Here is a 23,446-nt window from a genome sequence, read left to right as displayed (position 1 = left end):
AAGCTGCAACTACTGAGCCTGAACTCTGCAATTACTGAAATCCATGTGCCTAGAGTCCCTGCTCCACAACAAAAGAAGCATGCCCACCTCAACTAAGCCTGCCTCCTGCTTGCTACAATTAGAGAAAGCCTGCAAGCAGCAACAAAGATCTGAGGCAGCCAAAAGTTAATTAATTAAGTAAGTAATTACTTTAAAAAGAAAATATGTTTGCTTTTATACAAAATCACAGGGCATCTTACAATCTGTGGCATCTTAAATTTAATGAAATATGGTATTGGGCACTTAACTGTATGTCAAGTACACTTCTAGGTTCTTTTCCAAAGTAAATTAATTTATTTCTCAAAAAAGCATCAGAATAATTAGTACTACTATTATGCTCATTTTGAAGACATGGAGATGAAGATCCAGAGATCCAATAATTTGCTATGGTACATATCTAGTAAGTTGAGTTAGGATAATGATTGTATCCTCTCTTTAAGAAAACCTACACATGCCACGATCTTTTAGTACATGATTATTAGTTAATAACTGATTATACTTCTTATACAGAAAGTTCACATAAGAATTCTATGTACAGCAATATGGTACAACATATATTCTAATATACTTCTTCATAAGAATTTTAAAGGACTGATAAAGATGTTTTCATGTTTTTTTTAACATGTCACTTAACTGGCAAAAATGTAAGAAATCTGGAGAAACCAAAAGGAAAGCAAAAGCAGGAAAGAGCAATAACAAGCAAGGGCTGAAGGGAGTTTTTGCCCTGAGAACATCGGCTGAATGTTGTATTCCCCAAGCTTCTGATCCATGCATGTGTGGGGAAGAGCAGACAAGGGCCAAAGCCTAGGAGGTTACCGAAACAATAAAATAGTGGTCCAGAAGGCCAAATCCCAATTCAAGGGTGAGTGAGAAATAAATCTACTATACAGACGATGTAAGAAAAGTTATCTGTCACAACTTTGATGCTGTGTTAAAAGAAGTAAAATCTTTTCTGAGAATTAATGACCACAGTATGAAAAGGGTTTGTAGCCTGAATTCACATTATCTATGAGGAGAAAAAACTCAATTAGAGAATTTAGCTTCAAGAAATAAAAAAGAGTCTTGGAAACATTTTCAAGGAACAGAAGCTATAAAATACGACCAAGCAGATTTTGGAAAGAACCAGATAGAACTTATATAAATTAAAAATACAATAATTAAAATGAAAAACTCACTGGACAGATTAATCACAGCTTAAAATTGGATTGGTGTATTAAAAGGTAGGACAAATAAAAGGTAGGAAATAATCTAAAATGTAGCCTAGAGAGAGAAAGAGACAAAATACTACAGAATTAGAGCTAAGGAATAGAAAGTAAAATAGACTCACAAGTATTTAATCAAGTTTCTAAAAGGAGATAGAATACAAGGGAAAAAGTGATATCCAAAAAAATAGTGGCGAAAAAATTTCTTGGAATTTTTGAAAGACAAAACAACTTTCAAATCCAGGAATCCCAATGAATCCCAAGCAGGAAGAATGCAATAGATCTACACACCCTAGATAATTCATAAGACTAAAGAACACAAAAGACAGAGAAGCTCTGGAAGCATCCAAAGGTTAAAAAAAGAGACAGAGAAAGAGAAATTAGACTTACAGGTGACCGCTTGATAACAATGATAAAAATCAGTAGAGAGTGGAAAAATTTCTGATTACTGGAAATAATTATCCTAGAATTCTATCCTTAGGAAAACTCTTTCAAGAATAAGAAGGAAATAGATACATCTTCAAGCCAGTAAGAATCTCACACCAAAGGAAATTCTAAAAGATTGATTTCAGGCAGAAAGAATGTAATGCCAAAAGGAGGGTTTGAAATATAAGAAAGGATGATGAGCAAACTTACTTTCACTATGTGAGTAAATTCAAACACTGACTGTAAAAAACAATCATAATACTTCATTTGTGGGATAAGGAAAGAAAGATAAATCTCAACTTTATATGTAAATCCAGAAGGGGATGACTAAGGTAAACTAAAGCATTCTAATATTCTTTTATTTGGAAGGAGGAAAATAGAAAGGTAAATTAACTTTAGCATTATTAGGTTATTATTAATGCTATAATATTTAGGGTAACCAACTGAAAGAATATACACAGAGGTAGAAACAGACATTACCATTCAAATATGTTCAGTTCAGTTCAGTCACTCAATCACGTCCGACCCTTTGTGACCCAATGGACTGCAGCATGCCAGGCTTCCCTGTCCATCATCAACTCATGGAGTTTGCTCAAACTTATGTCCATTGAGTCAGTGATGACATCCAACCATCTCATCCTCTGTCATCCCCTTCTCCTCCCACCTTCAATCTTTCCCAGCATCAGGGTCTTTTCCAAGGAGTCAGTTCTTCACATCAGGTGGCCAAAGTATTGCAGTTTCAGCCTCAGTATCCACCCTTCCAATGAATATTCAGGACTGATCTCCTTTAGGATGGACTGGTTTGATCTCCTTGCAGTCCAAGGGACTCTCAAGAGTCTTCTCTATACCACAGTTCAATAGCATCAATTCTTCAGCACTCAACTTTCTTTACGGTCCAACTCTCATATCCATACATGACTACTGGAAAAACCATAGCTTTGACTAGACAGACCTCTGTTGGCAAAGTAATATCTCTGTTTTTTAATATGCTGTCTAAGTTGGTCATAGCTTTTCTTCCAAGAAGCAAGTGTCTTTTAATTTCATGGCGGCAGTCACCATCTTCAGTGATTTTGGAGCCCAAAAATATAAAGTCTCTCACTGTTTCCATTGTTTCCCATCTATTTGCCATGAAGTGATGGGGCCAGATGCCATGATCTTAGTTTTCTGAATACTGAATTTCAAGCCAACTTTTTCACTCTCCTCTTTCACTTTCATCAAGAGACTCTTTAGTTCTTCTTTGCTTTCTGCCATAAGAGTGGTGTCATCTGCATATCTGAAGTTATTGATATTTTTCCTGGCATCTTGAAAGCAGCTTGTGCTTCATCCAGCCTGACATTTCTCATGATGTACCCTGCATATAAGTTAAATAAGCAGGATGACAATATACAGCCTTGATGTACACCATTCCCTATTTGGAACCAGTCTGTTGTTCCATGACCATTTCTAACTGTTTCTTGACCTGCATACAGATTTCTCAAGAAGTAGGTAAGGTGGTCTGGTATACCCGTCTCTTGAAGAATTTTCCAGTTTGTTGTGATCCACACAGTCAAAGGCTTTGTTATAATCAATAAAACAGAAGTAAATGTTTTTCTGGAATTCTCTTGCTTTTTCAATGATCCAACAGATGTTTGCAATTTGATCTCTGGTTCCTCTGCCCTTTCTAAAGCCAGTTTGAACATCTGGAAGTTCATGGTTCAAGTACTGTTGAATCCTGGCCTGGAGAATTTTGAGCATTACTTTGCTAGCTGTGAGATGAGTGCAATTGTGCGGTAGTTTGAACATTCTTTGGCATTGCCTTTCCTTGGGATTGGAATGAAAACTGACCTTTTGCAGTACCGTGGCCACTACCGAGTTTTCCAAATTTGCTGACATATTGAGTGCAACACTTAAACAGCATCATCTTTTAGGATTTGAAATAGCTCAACTGGAATTCCATCACCTCCTCTAGCTTTGTTCATAGTGATGCTTCCTAAGGCCCACTTTACTTCGCATTCCAGGATGTCTGGCTCTAGGTGGGTGATCACACCATCATGGTTATCTGGGACATGAAGATCTCTTATGTATAGTTCTTCTGTGTATTCTTGCCACCCCTTCTTAATATCTTTTGCTTCTGTTAGGTCCATACCATTTCTGTCCTTTATTGTATCCACCTTTGCATGAAATGCTCCCTTGGTATCTCTAATTCAAATATGTAGATGGGAAAAAATTCAAAACAAGACAAAAGTGTGGAGGGGGTATCAGAGTAAGGAGAGATAAACTAAACTAGCCACTTGTAATCAAAGATTTTAAAGCATGCATTATAGGCAGAGACAGAGAAAAAGAAAGAGAAAGCAAAAGAGGAGGAGAGAGGGGGAGAGAAAAGGAAAGAAAATGTGCTATGGCTGGCTATAAGAAATATCTCTAAAACAAAAACACCCAAAACGGCTTGAAGTTAAAGGCTACAAGTGATATGCCATGTAAGTATTTACTAAAGAATTCTGGTGCTAGTATATTCATATGATACAAAACAAACTTTAAGACAATATGTATTACAGAAATGAAGTTCCACTGCATAAAAATAAACAGTTTAGCCAATCATGAAAATTGAAATCACTACTTAAGAAGTGAATGTTACACTTGGATAAAGAAGAGCATAAAAAGGGGACTTGTGGGGAAATGTCAGATTAGCACCTAAATATATTTTGGAGAAAAAACAAAAAAGAAGAAAATATAATAATGAGGATGTACTGAAAAACAATAATACAGATATACAAAGTAAAAACTGATAAAATTTGAAGGAGAAATGAACAAATCAAGAATCACAGACAGAGATTCCAACGTAATTCTGTCATCGATTGACAGCTCAGTCAAAAAAAAAATCAGTAAAGATAAAGAAGATATGAATGGCATAATTAAAAGTTAGAGTTAATGTTTATGAATAGAACACTGCATTCAACTTATCAGGAATACACATTCTTTTTGAGGATTTGTGATTCACTATTTTTTTTATAATGAGTAATGACTGGATCTTAAAGCAAGTCTCAGCAAATTTCCAATGACTGATATCATATAGACTATATTCTGTACCCCAATATAAAGATCCCCATATATTTGGATACTTTAAACACACAAATCATAGGTCAAGGAAGAAATTAAAACAGAAATTAGAAAACAAACATGAATGATTATGAAAACATGTATATAAAAATCAAATGGTATGCTGATAAGCAGAATTAAGAGCAAAGGTTGAAGTCTTAAATTAGAAAATATGAAAAGTAGAATAATTCTAACTCTGACAACATAAGAAGTTTTGAAAAAGAAAAGAATAATTTCAAAGAAAGTAGCAAAAGAAAAATAGTTAAGGAATTCCTTGGTGGCCCACTGGTTAAGAATCCATCTGCCATGCAGGGAACATGGGTTCAATCCCCATACTGGGAAGATCTCACAAGCTGTGGGGCAACTAAGTCTGTGGGCCACAAATAGTAAGCTCACAAGCCATAACTACTTACTCCAAGCATGGCAACTGTTGAAGCCTGTATGCCCTAAACTCCATGCTCCACAAGAAAAGTCACTCGAATGAGAAGCCTGTGCACTGCAACTAGAGAAAGCCCATGCACAGCCACCAAGACCCAGCATGACCAAAAATAAACTAAAGAAAAAATTTCAAGTTAAAAAAAAGAAAAATAGTTAAGGTAGAAGCAAACATTAAGCAAAACACAACAAAAACACAAAACAAAACATAAGCATAAATGAAATGATCAATAGAGTTAAAATTAGTTTTTGAAAACAAATAAAACAGATGAACTACTGGTAAGATCAGAAAAAAGGAAACAATATGTATGGCAGAAACCAACACACCACTGTAAAGAAATTATCCTCCAATTAAAAATGAAAAAAGAAAGGAGGTACAAATATCAATATTCACAATAAAAGCAAGTTTATTACTACAAATGCAGCAGAAATAAGAGAATATGATGGATAATGTTATATAGACAAGTATTCTGCAATATTACTGAAATCATAAACTAGACACATTCCTAGGAAAATACAATTTGCCAAAGTTGACTGAGGAAGAAATAGATCTATAACTACTGAATAAATTAACCAATAGTTTAAACTCTTCCCTTATGAAAAGCACCAGGCACAGAGAAGTTCACAGGGCAGTTTCCATCATCTTTCAAAGGAAAGATAACTCTTCCTTTGTCAAGTTTTTCCAGAGAATAAGTATAACAGAAAACAGGAGATAGGCACAACATTGTAAATCAAACATAACTTCAATTAAAAAATAGAATATGAAAAGTTAAAAGAAAATATGCTTAAATTTATTTTGTAAGACTGACATAATTTTGATACTGAAACTAAAATACACAAGAAAGGAAATATATAGGACAACCTCATGTATAGACAATAGACGAAAATATAATAAAATATTAAAAATAGTATCCAGCTATATATATATAAAGAATAGTAAATAATGGCCAAGTTGGGTTTAGCTTAAAAATACATGGCTGGCTAAACATTAGAAAATAAATTAATGAAACTCACTACATTAATAGCTTAAAGAAGAAAAATCTTATGATCATCTCAATAGAAAAAGAAAAATAATTTCATAAAATTCAACAACCATTCGTAACAAAACTTTTTAGAAAACTAGGAAAACAGAGACCTTCCTTAAACTGATTAGAGGGCATCTATTAAGAAAAAATATACACAAACAACATATGTAATGATGACATGTTGAAAGCATTTCCTGTGAGATCAGAAATAAAATTAAAATGCCAGCTCCCACCAACTTCTATTCATTATTGTGTTACAAATCTTAGCTCATGTAGAAAGAAAGAAAATGTGTAAGAACAGAAACAAAACTGTCATTATTCACAGTTGGTATGATTTCCCATAGGGCTTCCCCAATAGCACACAGCCAATGCGGTGAGTGGAGGCTACAGCTGGTCTCTGCTGTATCTACCCAGCAATATACCCTACACAGGGCTGGGTCCACCACACACAAACCTGAAGTCCACTTGACAAACCAAACCTCTATGGGTCTGTGTCTTTCCAGAAAAGCTATCTTTCCCTAATTTCTATTAAAATGTGCCATGAACTAGCAAGTTACTCTCCTTCTCAATGCAGAAAGACCCAAAGTATGTACCAAGAGATTATTTTAGTTCATGAAAAGGCTTCAAAAGGTGGCTAAAAATAGATATAAGAAAGTTAAGTAAAGTCTTAGATGGGCTTCCCTCGTGGCTAAGTGGTAAAGAATCCACCTGCCAATTCAGGAGACACAGGCTTGATCCCTGGGTCAGCAAGATCCCCTGGAGAAGGAACTGGCAACCCACTCTAGTATTCTTGCCTGGGAAATCCCGTGGACAGATGAGCCTGGTGGACTACAGTCCATGGGGTTGCAAAGAGTCAGACATGACTTAACAACCAAATAATAACATACTCCTAGACACCAGCACAAAAATAAAGTGAAATTTAGAAGACAGGGTATTTACAAGAGCAACAAAAATATATAAAGTATATAAAAATGAAAAAATGTATAAGTTTTTTATTGAGAAAATCATAAAATATTATTAAAAGATACTAAAGAAGACCAAAATAAATGAAGAAGTTTTTCATGTATATAGACAAGAAAATGTCAATTCACCATAGAATGACCTAGAGGTTCCATGCAATCCCAATCAAATCCCCACAAAATTTTTTCCTAGGACTTGAGGAGTTAACCCAAGATTATTCCTGAAAAACTAAAAGAAATCAGGGCACTTCTCTCGCCAGAGAATAAAGACTTATTTTCAAATAATAAATACAATGTGATACTGACCCTAGAATAAACTTAGAGAATTGAATAGAGAGCCCCCAAATAGAAACTTGACTAACGACAGAGGAGGGGGAAACAGGAGAGACAGAGAGAGAGCACTCATGACCATCCCAAAGCATATGCAGAAAGTGAGCTGGGAAGGGTTGGGGGGTGATTCCCACCATTGCTCCTGCCGGGTATATTAGGGGAGAGCTCCTTCTTGCCCACACTTATTGCCCTAGAGCAAAGACTGAGCTGGTTTTTGCTAGAGAGGAACAGCTAAGAGGGTTGCTCTCAGAGAGCCCTTCTGCAGACAGAAAAGGCTAGCCCATCTCCAGGACAAGCATATGAGAAAGCTTCTGAAAATGAGAAATGGAAGGTTAATTAAGAAGACCTGGTATACGATCTTTTTAACATGCTGCTAAATTCAGTCTGAATAATCAAGTGGAATTTATCCTGAGATGCAAGGAGGGTTCAACATACACAAATCAATAAATATAATATATGTATTAATAGAATGAAGGATAAAAACCATATGATTTTCTCAATAGATGCAGAAAAAGCATTTAACAAAATATGTTGCCCTCTCATGAGAAAAACTCTCAATAAATGGAATACAGAAGGTGTATACCTCAACATAATAGGCCAGATATGACAAATTCACAGTTAACATCATATTCAGTGGTGAAAGATTAAGATTTTCTTCTAAGGTCAAGAACAAGACAAGGGTACTCACTGTCACCACTCCTATCCAACATGATACTAAAAGTCCTAGCCAGAACAATTAAGTAACAACAACAACGAAAGTCATTCAAATCAGAAAGCAGAAGTGAAAGTGTCTTTTTGCAAGATGATATAATCTTACATATAGAAAACCCTAAAACCCCCACCAAAAAACTGTTGGAACTACAATCATAAATGAGTTCAGTAAATTTTTTTTTCAAGATACAAAATCAACTTGCAAAAAATCAGCTGCATTTTTATACACTAACTACAAACCATTTGACAAAGAAAACTATCCCATTTACAACAGCATCAAAAAGAATAAAATATTTAGGAATAAATTTAACCGAGGAGGTGAAAGATCTGTACGCTGACAAATATAAGACATGGGTGAAAGAAACTGAAGAAGACACAAAGAAATGGATGGTCCATGTTCATGGAGGAAAATAATTAACATTGTTAATATGTTCATACTACACAGAGCTATCTACAGACAATGTAATCTCTACTAAAAGCCTAATGGAATTTTAAGAGATTTTAAAAAAAAATTCCAATACTCATATAACACTACAAAAGACCCCAAATAGCTAAAGCAATCTTGAGAAAGAACAAAGCTAGAAGCATCACACTTTCTGATTTCCAGCTATATTACAACACTATAGTATCCAAGGGCTTCCTTGGTGGCTCAGTGGTAAAGAATCCTCCTGCCAATGGGTTCGATCTCTAGGTCAAAAAGAGAGAAATGGAGAAGGAAATGGCAACCCACTCCTATATTCTTGCCTGGGAAATCCCATGGACAGAGGAGCCTGGCAGGCTACAGACCACAGGGTCACAAAAAGAATCAGACATAACTAGCAACTAAACAATGACAAATAGTATCCAAACCACATGGGACTAGCATGAAAATAGACACAAAGACCAAAGGAAAAGAATCATGAACCCAGAAATAAAACGTGTTTAACACCAATCATCAGAAAATGCAAATCCAATGAGATATCACCTCACACCTGTTAGAATGGTTATAATAAAAAAGACAAGATAGAAGCACTGGTGAGGATGTGAAGAAAAGAGAAATAGCGTGAACTACTGGTAGAAATGTAAATCGGTGCAGCCACTGTGGAAAACAGTATGGAGGTTTCTTAGAACTACCATGTGATCCATCAATTCTACTTCTAGGTAAATCACTAGAGAAATCACTAGAGAAATCACTGTCTCTAAGAGATATCTACACCCGCATATTCTTTACAGCATTATTCACCATAGCTTAGATATGGAAACAACCTATGGGTCCTTCAATGAATGGATAAAGAAAAAAAGAAAAATAATATATATACATATACACATATATGTGTGTGTGTGTATCACAATGGAATATTATTTAGCCATAAAAAGAAGGAAATCCTGCCATTTGTGACAATATAGATGGACCCCGAGAGCACTATGCAAAGTGAAATGAGTCATACAGAGAAAGACAAATGACCTCATTTATAAGTAGAACCTAGAAGAGCTGAACTATAGAAACAGAAAGTCGATTGTTGGAAGCCAGGGGGTGTTGGGAGAAATGGGTAGATATTGGCCAAAGGGTACAAATTTGCAGTTATAAGATGAATAAGTCCTGGAGATTTAATGTATGCATGGTGACTATAGTTTACAATACTGTATTGTATATTTGAAAGTTGCTAAGAAAGCAGATCTTCAAGATTTTCACCACATAAATAAAAAGTTAACCATGTGTGGAGACAAATGTGTCACTAACCCTACTATGGTAATCATTTCACAATAAATATGTCTATCAACTCATCACATTATACGCCTTAAACTTATACAATGCTATATGTCAATTATAGCTCAATAAATCTGGGGGGGGGGGGCGGGGAAGGGGATAGAAAGAAAGACCTGGGCTTGGCCAGTTACCCACCACTCTGCTGAAAGAGTCTATGGCACACAAGAGCACAGTACCATCGATTCTAAACCTGCTACAGAGGACCTGCTTCTTGCCCTGACCTGCCTTTGCATCACCAGACACAGAGGCCAGCACAGCCTCTCACTACTGTGCCTGGGTTGGGTGGGGCTGCCCCAGGCTGAGAACACTTCAGCTTACATGGTCCAGGTATGTGGGGGTGGATGCTGTCATCGTGATACTTGTGCTATCTGATAAACACAACCCGCACCCCATGCAGTCCTTAGAACTCCCTTTCCAAATTCAAATGGTAGAACCAAAGGACATAAGCCAACAGCCAAGAAACCTGCAGCTTCAACTAAGCTAACTTCATGAATGTCATCAAAATACTTAACTTCTCTGGGCCTCTTTCTTCATGTGCAAACTGGAAATAATAATGTATCTTTGATTACCCAGCACAGTTGCTGTAAAGTCTGAAATACAAGGAGATTACACTGCTTTGTATCCTTATATGAGGTCATAAAAATAATGATTCTGTTAGTCAATATGGATATGAGTCTCTTAAAAGAACCAAAGGCATGAATTTATAAAGGTAGAATTTCAGGCAAAGTAAAAGAGACCTGGGCCAGGATAGAAATCTCAAAGTGAAGGTGTCAACCAAAACTCCTTAGCATTATGTAAGCAATAAACCGGGAAGGTTATAGGACAGATCCTCAGGAATCCTCTCTTCCAACCCTGTGGCTCATGACAAAGGAAACAGAGGTTGAGAGAAGGCAAAAGACTTGCCCAAGTCACAGGGGAAATTTGTGACTGAACCCAGATTAGAATTCAAGTTCTTCTTCCCTTCCTCCCAGGTTCTGTCCAAAACTCGGTCTTAATTCATGATGTTACTACCTTCAAAAGTATGATGACCCCACACCTGAAGAAAACCCCACTGCCTCTCCCAGGACATTCACTGAGGGATGCCAAACTCAGGGCACTTATTCTCCTTTGTCTACAGGTTCAGTTTGCTGATGTTTATTACTCACTCATCTCCGTGTGGAAATCCCTCTGTCAACACCATAGTATAAGACAAACAGATTGTGTTGACCAAGAGCTTAAGAAGCAATGACTCGTCCAGGGCTGACACAGACCCCGGGGTCTGGACTGGCAGGAGCTACAGCATGAATCCCTCTGACTTTTCAGGAAACTGTCCCCTGCTCATCCCTTCCCACTAAGATCCTGAATGGGAGGATGGAGGCATATCAGAGGACGGTTCCATCTGAAATCTTGCTGTTAAGTCAGACTTCTGCATGCTGTAGGCAAAGAACAGTACCTCTTCTTAAAAGTGTGGCCTTCAGCTCCTTGGGACAGCAGGGGAACAGGTAAGTGTGTTTGGTGAACTTCTGGGAGCCCAGCCTCAGGCCAGAGCAAGCACAGCACTTATGTATAAACGTGCATCCCAGGTGCCCATCTAGAGGCTGTGAAATCACCTGAAGGCTCTTCTCTCAAGCTGGGCAGGACCTCTTGCAATGGCATCAGACCGAAGACACCCAGCCCCTCACACCTGTCACCTCTCCCTCTCAGCAGACACCCTTCTGAGAGCAGCCCCCTTACACCCTCAAATCCATGGCCCCTTGACCAAGAGCTGTGAGTCTACCTGAGGTAGAAATGGCCGCAGGCCAGGCCACAGGAGTGCATGAGGGATCCAGAACCAAGCTCTCCCCCGACTCGCAGGAGGCTCTTTCTGCTCCCACATCTTGAGACCAGTCTCACATCAGCTTTGGTCCATGTCAAGAGAGCATTTGCTCTGTATCAGGCTGCAGCTAGATGTTGGAGAAGTAGATACATAAAACAATTTCCTTTTTCTTAGAATCTCCTCTTCCATTAAAAGATATATATATAAATGTAAAATTAAATAAGGCATAGTAATTCCTCCAAGATGAGTTCAAATAAGATGCTTGACCTTTCTCTGCCACACGTGCTCCTGTATGGCCTTCGATAATTTATGCTCCTTTTCTGGACTTCCAATTTCCCATCTATGAAGCTCTGCTTTGAACATAATGTTCCTACAATCCAAGGACCCCCTCCACAGAAGCCTCACAGCCAAAGTGAGACCCAAAGTGTTTTCTGCAACTTGCTCTGCCCAGAACCCAGTCTTCTCCGTGGTCTTTGCTCAAAGACAACTTCAAGTTCCAGGACACATCTGGGGTTTGTCCCAGTGAAACCTCCTTCATCACCTGCTTCTTCTGTTGGCCATTACAGCCCCACATCACTGCATCCCTACCTGCTGTGTATCTGGGGGCCACCCCAATATTCCTCCCAATCTCAGGGTCCTGGTCGGCAATAAGACCATGGAGGCTCACACAAGGCAATTGTCTTCTTGATGGTTGCACAGCCCCCAGACTATTCTAACGTTAGTTGCAGCCTCTTAAAATACGGCTCTCGTTGTAACATCTCCTTGAAAATCTGCAGTGGCTCCCCCGTGTCTCTCATCTCAGATCTGAACTCCTGAGCCTGGTGCTCATCCTTCTCTGGGTCCTGTTTCCACCCCACCCGCCTCTTTGGGCCTTACCAAACCCTCCCCTTAAGCTCACGCTTCAAGGCAAGTTTCCTGCTATTCTTCAGGACTGACTTGCTGTCCCCACGCGTCAAGATGCAGCTTAAACGCGGTCTCCTCCTAGAAGCTTACTCAGAACCCCCCCACCCCGACCCAGACCACAGGGCACTCAGACCATTGAAGTGCTGACTGCTCCTCCCCCTCAACATTCACAGAGCTAGCCCTTTCACTGCCTTCTGGCCTCTGTTTAAATGGCCACATAACAGAGAGAACCTCTTGACCTAGCATAAATGTGTAAGTCCCCTCTCACACTTGGGACTCCTTTTGTATCTTTTATATTTCTCCCAGCACTCAGCATCATTTTGCACAGATCAACCAGTTTACTGTCTGTCTTTCCACAACAGAAAGCAAATTCTCTGCGAGCAAGTGTTTTGCTTGCTATTCTATTTCCAATGCCTAGAACAATGCATGGCGCAGAGTAGGTGCTAAGTATTAATAGATCATCGTTGAATGAATAAGGGAGGGAGGGGATGAGTGAAGGAGTCTGTAGCTGATCCTGGACACCTTCAGGCACGTTTCCAAGATGCTCTTATCTGATGTGGCTGCCATTGTCCTATGTCTGCTCAGTCCCAGCCCTGTCTGATGTTGCGGCAGATGGACAGCGCACATTCTGGGGGTCTCTTTGTAAATGACAAACCCCAGAGAACTGAAAGAGCAGCTTCTTGAGGGGTAGGGCCAAGATCAGTCCACTGCCTGGTTTCTAAATGCCACATTTTAAACCCTGCTGTCCTGTCCTCCCCACCCCCAGCCTCTCTGCAAATTCCATAGGGTTAAAAGGGCAATCCTGGTGGAACTGAAGAAGAAAACAAAAGCGTCCTCTTTTCCATGATGGGGCTCGTGGGGAGCTGTGTCTCTCTTTCCCTTTTAAGCCTGAGCCCCAAGTACTTCTACGGAAACCCGCTACCACCACCTATCTATCCGAATAAGGAGCTTAATTCCTAAGCTCTCATCACCATCGATAGAGGGAATGGGACACTAGAAAAGCAAGAAGTGAAACAAGAGGAACAGGCAGTGTGGCAGCATCTCCCTCTCTTCCTGTTAACAGGCTGCAAGCACACAGGGCCCCCCACCAGCACAGTGATGCCTCCCCACCCCGATGTCGCCTCACCTGGACTCCTGGACTTCAAGGACCATATGCAAGAGGGATGAAGGAAAGGCAGGTGAGGGTAACTCACCAGCCCTGAGCCCTGTGCTACACACCCAACATAAACTCTGGTTTGCAGATGGATTAGGTGGGTGGGTGAGCAAGTGACTGTGAAGGCGAAATATATATAGAATGAGCAAGTGAGGAGTCCAGGAGTTGGTGGGCCGGAGTGACTGAATGCGATCTCCATCCTAGTGCCACTGGCATCTCTGCAAGGACACCTCACTGGGCTTGGCAAGACCCTATCTCTGAACTCTCTTTCAGCCTGTCTCAGGGATGGCAAGGAGGTTGGCAACTCCTGACTGATATGAATCAGGCAAGTGATTCTCAGTCTCCAGGAAGCCTTCATAAATGTTTGTTAAATCCTTTGTAGCAGGCAAGGAGGCAGATAAAACCACATGAGGGCCTCTCAGATCTCCTGTATCCCCTACAAACCCAGAAAGTAAGTTACAGCTCAGGGAGGCCATGTGACTTAGCTAGTTTATCCAGGAACTTCTTAAAATCATCCCGGAATTAGATGCTATCTATCACCAGTCCTCTCAAAGCTCCTGAACGGCAGTCTAATTTGCTTGCCCAAAGACAGTAAGATGTTTGGGAGGCAGCCATGTGGTTGATAAGGTACCTCAAATGTAACATGTCCTAAAATGAATTATAATCTTCCTCCCCAAATCTACTTCTTCTTCAGAATTTTTATTCTATTGAATGGCACCACCATCTATCTGATTGCTTGGCTGATAAAATTTTATTCATTCATTTATCCCATGAATATTTGTGGCACGCATCAGTAACATGCTAACTGCTAGAATAAAGCAATGAGCAAAACTCATCATCAAATAAGAAAAGGAAGCATTAACTATCATGAAATAATGTAAATAAATGTAAAATTGCAACTATGATACATCTGAAGGAAGTACATGGTACTGTGAAGTTTTGTAGAATGGGATTTGACCTAATCATGGGGGCCATGGAAGTGACAGCTGAACTGAAAGCTGAGACATAAAAGGAATTCAGTAGGTGAAGACATGAAGGAAGAGTGTTCTAAGCAGAAGAACAGCAAATTCAAAGGCCTGTGGCAGGAGGCCTGACACGCCCAAGGGTCTGAGACAAGGCCAGGAGGAAAAAGAGAACTGGAAAGGACACAGGAGTGGAGGCAGGGGTTAGACACACAAGACCTTGTAGGACTTACTGAAAAGGACTTACTGAAAAAGCTTAAGATCAATAGGAAACAACTGAAGTATTTTTAAGGAGGGAAATGACATGAGCTGTGTTTTGAAGTGTACTTGGCAGCTATGTGAGAGCAAATTGGAGGAAGCCAGCATGGGTACTGGTAGACCAGTTAGCAAGCTCTCACGGTACTCTGGAAAGATGAAAGTAGTTTCCTTGAACTAGGTGATAACTGGTGGGGATGCAGACAGAAGTGATAGATTGGAGACGTATTTTCAAGAGAACACCAACAGACTTGGTGGTAAATTGGATATGAGTTTTCAAAGAGAAAAGTTTTGAAGATGACTGCCAGCTCTCTCTTACACATGCAGATATATAGATGATGGAGCCATTCAGTCAGATCTGAAATACCTGAAGTGAAGTGAAAGTCGCTCAGTCCTGAAGAGGACCACATATGAATAGGACAGTGTTGAGCAAGAGTGTACAAGTTCCATTTTGCACACGCTCAGTTTGAGAGGTTTTGGAGATGTCAACCTCCCTCCTTCACCTCCCTCACCTTCTGCATTCAACCAGTTACCTGATTCTAACTTCCCTCTACCCTGACTTATTTCAGGTCCTCATAATTATTGCCTGGATAAATAAAACAATCCCCAAGCTCTCTCTCCTTCCAATCCATCCATTCCACACTGTAGGTCTTTCTAAATACTGCCTTCTTCCTCAGAGAGTCCCTCCCTGACTACCCTTCTAAAGCAATACTACCCTCTCATTCTTTATTTCAGTCACTCACACTTTATTCTCTCTAAAAATATATAATAATCTGTTTTATTTTTTATTAGGGCCTCTCCAATGACTCAGTGGATAGGGAGTCCACCTACAATTCAGGAAACACAGGAGATGCGGGTTCAAACTCCTGGGTTGGGAAAGTCATCTAAAGCACCCCTACCTTCTCACTCACTCTCTCTCAGTTACTTGGGTTTTTTCTTTCTAAAAATACATGATAATTTGTTTTATTTTTTATTATAACTATATGCCCTAGCTCTGTTTGCTAAGAGGGCATAACAGCAATGACACGTGAGTAACAGGGAGCACACGCAGCCCCAGGATTTTGTTTCTAAAAGGATCCGGGACTCCCTGGAGAAATGACTAATTTCAGGGCTGGAGCAAGGAAAGAACAAGATGAGCCTGGAACATCCTGCCAGAGCAACAGTAAGCAAGTGCTCAGAGAAGGATGGGGGAAGTTCAAAAGAAACAGGAGCCAATTTGCAGAGCCTCCCACTGATCAAATCTGTGGGACAATTTGAACATCTAAATGAAATATACAAATTTATTAACCCACTGAACAAATTAAGAATCTATGCATTCATAGTAATGAAAGAAAGAGGGAAGGAAGGAAGGGGAGAGAAAGAGAGAAAGAAAGGGAGAAGGGAAAGATTTTTCCTATAGTAAAATGCCTACTAGTATAGAAGAAATGACGGATTCAAAGGATCAATGATGATGAAATTAGTGACTAAACATTTGATGTGGAACAGGATAGTTACATAACCTCAGAGTAACTCTCCATAAGTTACTTATTAATTACAAAGGGAAAAGCAGTAATTGCACAGTGAAGAAACTGGTGAACATCACCTCAAGCAAGTGACGAAAGCTCCCATCATCAGTTCTGGGACGGTCCCCACAGCCTGTGCTTGCTGCTATGCTAAGCTTACTTTAGTGGTATTCCTGCTCAACATGCATAGCTTGAATCCAGTCATGCAAAACCATTAGATAACCCAAATGGAGGGATACTCAACATAATGACTGGCCTATGCCATTCAAAAACACAAATATCAAGAAAGATAAAGCAGAGGAATTGCTCCAAATTAAAGGAGACTAAGGAAACATGACAACTAAATGCAGTCTATAGATTGGACCCTGAACAGGGCAAAGAAGACAGGAGAGCTATAGAGACATTATTAGGACATAATTGTATTGTGGTCAGAGAATATCCTTTTTTAAATGATATACACACTTAAGTATTTATGGGCAAAGAGGCACCATGTCTTCAATTTACTCAAATTGATCAGAAATATGAATATGTTACATGTATTCATATATACATGAGAAAACCATAAATATACATCGTTATAATAAATGAACAATAAAGTATAAATTATACAGAAAATCTAAATATGTATGCTCAGTTTCTCAGTCATGTCTGACTCCTTTGTGACTCCATGGACTGTAGCCCGCCAGGCTCCTCTGTCCACAGGATTTCTTAGGCAAGAATACTGAAGCAACTTGCCATTTCCTCCTCCAGGGGATCTTCCCTACTCAGGGATGGAACCCTTGTCTCCTGTATTTCCTGCATTGGCAGACATTTTCTTTACCACTGAGCCATCTGGGAAATTCCCAATTGAAATATACAAAAATAGTAAAATAACATATGTTATGTTATTAGAGAGAGAAGGAAGGGAAAAAAATGAAGTAAATGCAGTGTCTTGTAACTGATTAAAGGATGCAGATAAAGGATCTTTCTTTTACCAGTCTTGCAAATTTTCACTACTTTGATATATCAAAATTAAAGGTGATATAAAATTTTTATATTTGCTGAATGAATGAGTGAGCCCATGTGCCACCATGACCCTCCCCGTGTTTAAAGTACCTCATAACTGTCATGATAAAAATCTGAACACTTCAGTACAGTCAGCCAGCCCTGACACACTCTCTCTCTCCTTCTCGTCACTACTGGCCAGTACCCTCACGGCCTAAAATCCCCCGAGCTTTACCACGCAAGACACAGCTTCTGTGCCTTAGCCTATGGCTGGTCTCTTGGCCCTCCTCTCAGCCTTCTGGAATCTTCTGGTTATCTTTCCAGACCCAGACCAGGAATTCTCAACTCATGGAAGGCCTCCCTGATTGCCCCAGTTGGGGGTGACAGACACTTCCTCTTCTGATACACCAGTACCTGCCATGATCCTGTCCCTCAGAGAAGCCTGTCACTGTTTGTTCACAAGCCTGTCTTGCCGCTTGAGGACCAGGAAACTCCTGACACCTGCCTGCTCGGTGCTCTGCGTGGGTCCAAGAACCTCACAGGATCTCAGTTAACACTGCAGCATGGATACAAGAACAATAGTGACAGATTTTTCTGCATCCTCCAAGAGAGCCCCTGACTTCAGTCTCTTTCACAATCCTCAAAAAAATACAGAAGAATAAAAGAAATTAGTTCTTTTTAGTTTGTTACACATGAGGAAAGTGAGGCCCGGAGAGGGTGAGATAAGACAGAGTACTCAGATGCTGAGCTAGAGCTAGAATCTGGACCTCTTGTCATCAGCCTAGTATTCTTTTCCAGAAGGAAAGTGGGACAAGAAGGAAGAATATGCCATTTATAGTTCACCTGTTCTATGCCGGACACCATGCTTTAATAAACTTTCCAGTTCTAGCATCACCATTGCGTTATAAGGAACCCCTTCTTACAGACTCGAAAACGGGCTCCAAGTCAGATCTGACAGCAAAGCCCATGCTCTCTTTCTCTGCACATTGCTGGCATACACAGCCCACCTCTGACCCTCCATCAGAGGCAACAAGTGGCACCGAGTCAAATGTTCTGTCCGCTGATCATGTCTTTTAAACCAGCACCACACACAGACCCACAGTGCAGCCCACACCTCCAGACAACATGCATTTCACATGGTTTCCAAACCCAGGATATTTGGTTTGTAAGACAAAACCTCCATTTCTCCAGCAGAAAGTGAACACCATACACAATTACCCAGCCAAACTGCTGACGCCTACAGACGCTGCCTCACGCTGAATGAGGTCTGGTATGCCCAGAGACGTCCTCAGAGGATTCAGGACTCCCCCAGAGCTTGGCATTGAGGGCACCATGCAGCTGGAAGAGGGGAGACCGGGCTGGCTGGATCACAGTATCTGGGTGGAGGCTCGGTTCCCAGGACAGAAATTGCTCCAGGGAAGAAGTAAAGCCGCAGGAGCCCACCCCAAGGGAGTGGTTGGCAGGGAGTTCCCCACCCTCCTGGGAGGCCTTCCCCATCCCACCCCTGCTTCCCACAGCGCAACAGTCCCCATCTGAGGCCAGGAAGGTTAATGACACCAATGATATTCAGGTCCTAGAGGCAGAGAAGGCAAGCCTTCGACTCTCCCCCAGTAGGCCCAAAGGCCGGGACTTGCTTGCTTCCAGAGTCTTTGATCTGGGGAGTGGTCAAAGGACCACAGACCAGAGTCTTCACCACAGGCTCTGGCATGAGACAGACCTGGGGTGGAACTTTTGCTGGTTCTACCTTCGGGCTAATCATTTAACCGCTGTGCTTCAGTTTCCCTGTGGGGGTTTCCTGAAACAAAAGATGCAAAGAACCTAACAAGGGAGTTGACCTTTAGTAGATAAACTAAAGAATGTGAGTAACTGAGAAGCCTTCTCCCACAGAAGTCCTGACTGCCTCACCTGAGGCTCTCTTATGGATTTTAAACCTGTTTTAGCTTAAATTCCCAGCAGAGATGTAATCAAGTCTTACCTTTTTGAGGTGGCATTTACCCAAGAAGGACCAAACCCCTCACCCACCTCAACCCACCAGCACACCACCCAGCACCAGATACTTCCGAGAGTCCCAGGCCAGCAACTACTCCTCCCCTATAAAGGGGAGTGCCTCTGGAAGACTTCACCTAGAACATGGGAGACAGATGCCAGTGTCCGGTGATTCAATGCATATTGAGAAGCCAGAGCTCAACACAAAACCTCAAAGCCCACCACGGGAGTCCTATCGAGTGATCTCTGTTGCTGTCGTTGTTCTGACTCTTTGCGACCCCGTGAACTGCAGCACACGCCAGACTTCTCTGTCCATCACTGTCTCCCTGAGTTTGCTCAAACTTGTGTCCCTGGAGTCAGTGATGCCATCCAACCATCTCATCTTCTGTCACACTCTTCTCTGTAATCTCTAGGGCTAAGCCTTGACTCCCACTCCTCCCCTTTCCAAATACGGATAGTCTCAGGTAGGCTAAAAGAACCAGTCTTACAGTAAATTAGTTGGGGGTTTTGCCAACTTTACAAAGTGACTGGAGCCCTGCCCTGCTTTCAGATGGCTCTGGTGACACACTTCTCTTGCAGATAAGAGGTGACAAATGACTTTCTGACCACGTGGCAGAGATGAGAGCCCCTCATGGGGAAAAAGAAAAATAAGTGAGCACTAGCCTATGGTCTCCCAGATCCAGGGAAGGGGGCACCGGGGCCCTTTGTGTGTTCCACACTCCAAAGCCCACATTCCTCATACTGAGCTCTGGCTCCAGAAACGCCGTCCCTGATCAGAGACCATGTGATCCACACTGAGGGAGGCTGAGCTCAGGTCCAAGAGACACAGACCTCCCAGCAGGGCCCGGGGCTTAGGCGAGATCACATAAGGAACAGGGTGGCCATGGGGCCAGGGCCGGGCAGAGGGCAGAGGTCAAACTCCTTTGGGCACCCAGACACTCCTGCTTTTGAGACAGGGAGAAGCTGGCAGCTGAAGCAGTCAAAGGAGGGGAACTTTATCAATGGCCCGATTCATTTGCAACAATCCCCATTGTCTGAGCCAGCACAGAGATGGGCATTTTCTCCCAGAGCCACTAGGAAGAAAAGCCCCAAGACACGGTCACAAACTAGAGACCAAAAATATAGAAGTCAAAATTGAAACATATGGTTTGAAAGCCAGATGAAATATTTGAAATTGGAGATGTCCCCCAAAACTCTATGCAGCATGGTTCTCGTTCTCAGAGACCAACAAAATGCTTAATTGTTGATTGTTCATTAATTTATTCTGATCTCTCTCTACAAGGGATGTAAAAGTTTACAGTTAAAGATGAGTGTACTATAAAGCTATTAAAGCAGAAATTAACAGTCAAAGCCAGGGTTCCAATGAATACATTTACTAGGATGAAGCAAATATGATGAACTGAGAGCTTCCTGGCAGCCAGTGTAAGAAGGAAAACATAGGTTTTGTCATGAGCTCAAGAGTCACACAGACCTGTAGAAATCTCTTGAGCACTCTAAGCCTCAATTTCCTTGTTAGAGAAAACAAGGAGGGAGGAGACTACTAACCTAATAAGGTTGTTGTGAAAAGTAAATGAAATGAAGCATGTATCACAGATGCAACTAATAGCAGTTGTTACTATTACCATTTTTGCAGTTGTCTGAGTTTTCTTCAAGTTGGAACTATGTTAACTTTATAAGGCTGCCTTGATGCCCTGTGAGTCCTAATTGTTGCTCTAAAATTCTGATTGTTAGATGTATGTATCTAATGAATTAAAAACTGGGGAACCAGCCTAGGACTTACGGTGGGTACCTCAGTTTTCCAGAGTCTTTTCCTGAGTTTTAAGGTGGCTGGGGACCCCCACAAACAAGAAGGCTAGGGAAGGCACACAGACCTCCTTCCCCACCAACTTGACTCTGCAAAAGGCTGCCCAACTACCCACAGCCTGCCCGTATTAAACCATCCCCAAGGGTAGGTGGAGGACCAGGCCAGGGAAAGCTAGGTTCCAGTACATCCTCAGCAAAATGGCTGAAGACCATCTGCTCCCCTGCATAAGAGAAAAGCTGGTGGGATGAGAACTCAGGCACTCCTTAGACCAAACCACAAACACTAAGGAAGAGAAAGTCAGTGTCATCTTTCTAACTTCCCAACGAAAGGAGCACATTTAGTGAGGGCACCTCACTGAGGCCTGTCCACAGGAGAATGGTCAGGATGGGAGCGGTCTAGATGCCATGATAACCGCGGCAACAGCCAGCTGCTATTTGGGAGCACCTACTCTTCCATCTACTCACACTGTTGAGTGTGTCCCCAGGAGTCCCCGGGGGGAGGAGGGGTCAGGGACAACCAGATCCTGTTAAGAAAAGAGATAACCACCAGGAAGAAGTAAAGCAAGACCCTCCCTTCCAGCCTCACCTGCAGACAGAAGACTCAAAACAGTGTTGACTAAAACCAAAATAGAGAAGGAGTCAGTAAAGTCAACTCACTTCTCTTCCCTGTCAAATGACTGCCTGGGCCCAACCCACAAAAGGCTCACTGCTTCTCTGCTGCAGGGGGAATCCAGAGAATAAATAAACTAGAGCCTGGAGCAAATCAAAGGTGCTGAGTTCTGCCTCATATCCGAGACTGGCCCTGTTTGCCTTGCCAGATGGTCCTTCTCACCTCTAAGAGGATAAGACTATTCCAAGAGCAACCTCAGTTCCAGATCAAATGGGATACTCTGAAGGCATTGTATGTATCAGCATCTGCCCTCACCCCTCAGCCAAAGACCCAGACTTGAGATATTTCCGACACAGTTTCTTAGACTTGTCCAAGGTGCCACACGGAGGCTAAAGAGGCCTTAGAGGCTGAGACCGGGATGACCCAGTTTGCAGACATGTGTTTTACACATGGAGGTACCTGTTGGGTATGTGTCACTATTGTGCTGAAAGCACATGGGTGTTTGCACGGCTGTCCTGAGATGCAGCACATGGGTGTTTGCACGGCTGTCCTGAGAGGTAGCACATGGGTGTTTGCACGGCTGTCCTGAGATGCAGCACATGTGAGAATGGTGTGAGTGGCAGGAAGGTGCGCACACAGGCACAGCTGTGAGCATGTGGCTGCCTTGTGAGTGTTTGCAGGTGAGTGGTCTGCTCATGCCCTGGTCCCCCTGCCTCTTTCCGACATGACGTGGGGCTGTCTCCACAGCTGGCTTGGAACCTCATTCTCTCCAGTGTTGGTGCTGAGCTCCTGCCCTGCTCAGAGTCCTGAGAAACCAAAGCCGCTTGACCCACCGAGAAGACACCCCAACTGGGGACAAGTCGGGTCACCCTAGAAAGTCTGAGTTCAGATAACATTCCTTATCCTCCGGCCCCTGCCTTCTTCATCTGCTCACTCACAGGCATCCAGCCATCCGCACATTGGCTCAGCCCCGTGGAGCCTGCCTGCCACACGCACTTGAGCCTGCACTTCCAAGAGTACTGACCCAGTCCACACAGGACAGCGTGTGCCACCTGCGGACACACTCCAGGTCCACGCACACGTCAGGCCGCCAAGCACAGAGACGCACACCCTGTCACCCCCGTTCACACCCTAGGACGCGTGCTAGAAACTTCCATATGCTCACATGCCGGCCCAGACACACTCCCTCCCCCAGCAGCTCGCTCGCACTCACACTGACACACCGACACATACTATCCACACAATCACAAGAAGGCTCTGCCCCGACCAGGCTGGCCACAGAATCCAGCCCGGGGAGCGCCGTCTACTTACTGACTCGCAGCGAGCGAGAGCGCGTGTGAGCGGCGGCCAGGCCGGCGGCGGAGGCGCAGCTGGGGCTCCGGCGGCTGCGAGCGAGTGACCCGCCCGGTGGCCCAGCCCGAGGGCCGTCCGCGGCCCCGCGCCCCCGCCCAGCTCTGCCCCCGCCCGCGCTCCGGGCCGCCGCCGCAGGACCTCCGGCAACAGCGCGCTCGCTGCCAAGCCCTCGTCCCGCGTAGTCTCGGCCG

Source organism: Odocoileus virginianus, chromosome 10, assembly GCF_023699985.2.
Source record: "Odocoileus virginianus isolate 20LAN1187 ecotype Illinois chromosome 10, Ovbor_1.2, whole genome shotgun sequence".
Classification (NCBI taxonomy): Eukaryota; Metazoa; Chordata; class Mammalia; order Artiodactyla; family Cervidae; genus Odocoileus; species Odocoileus virginianus.
This window is presented reverse-complemented; position numbering follows the sequence as displayed.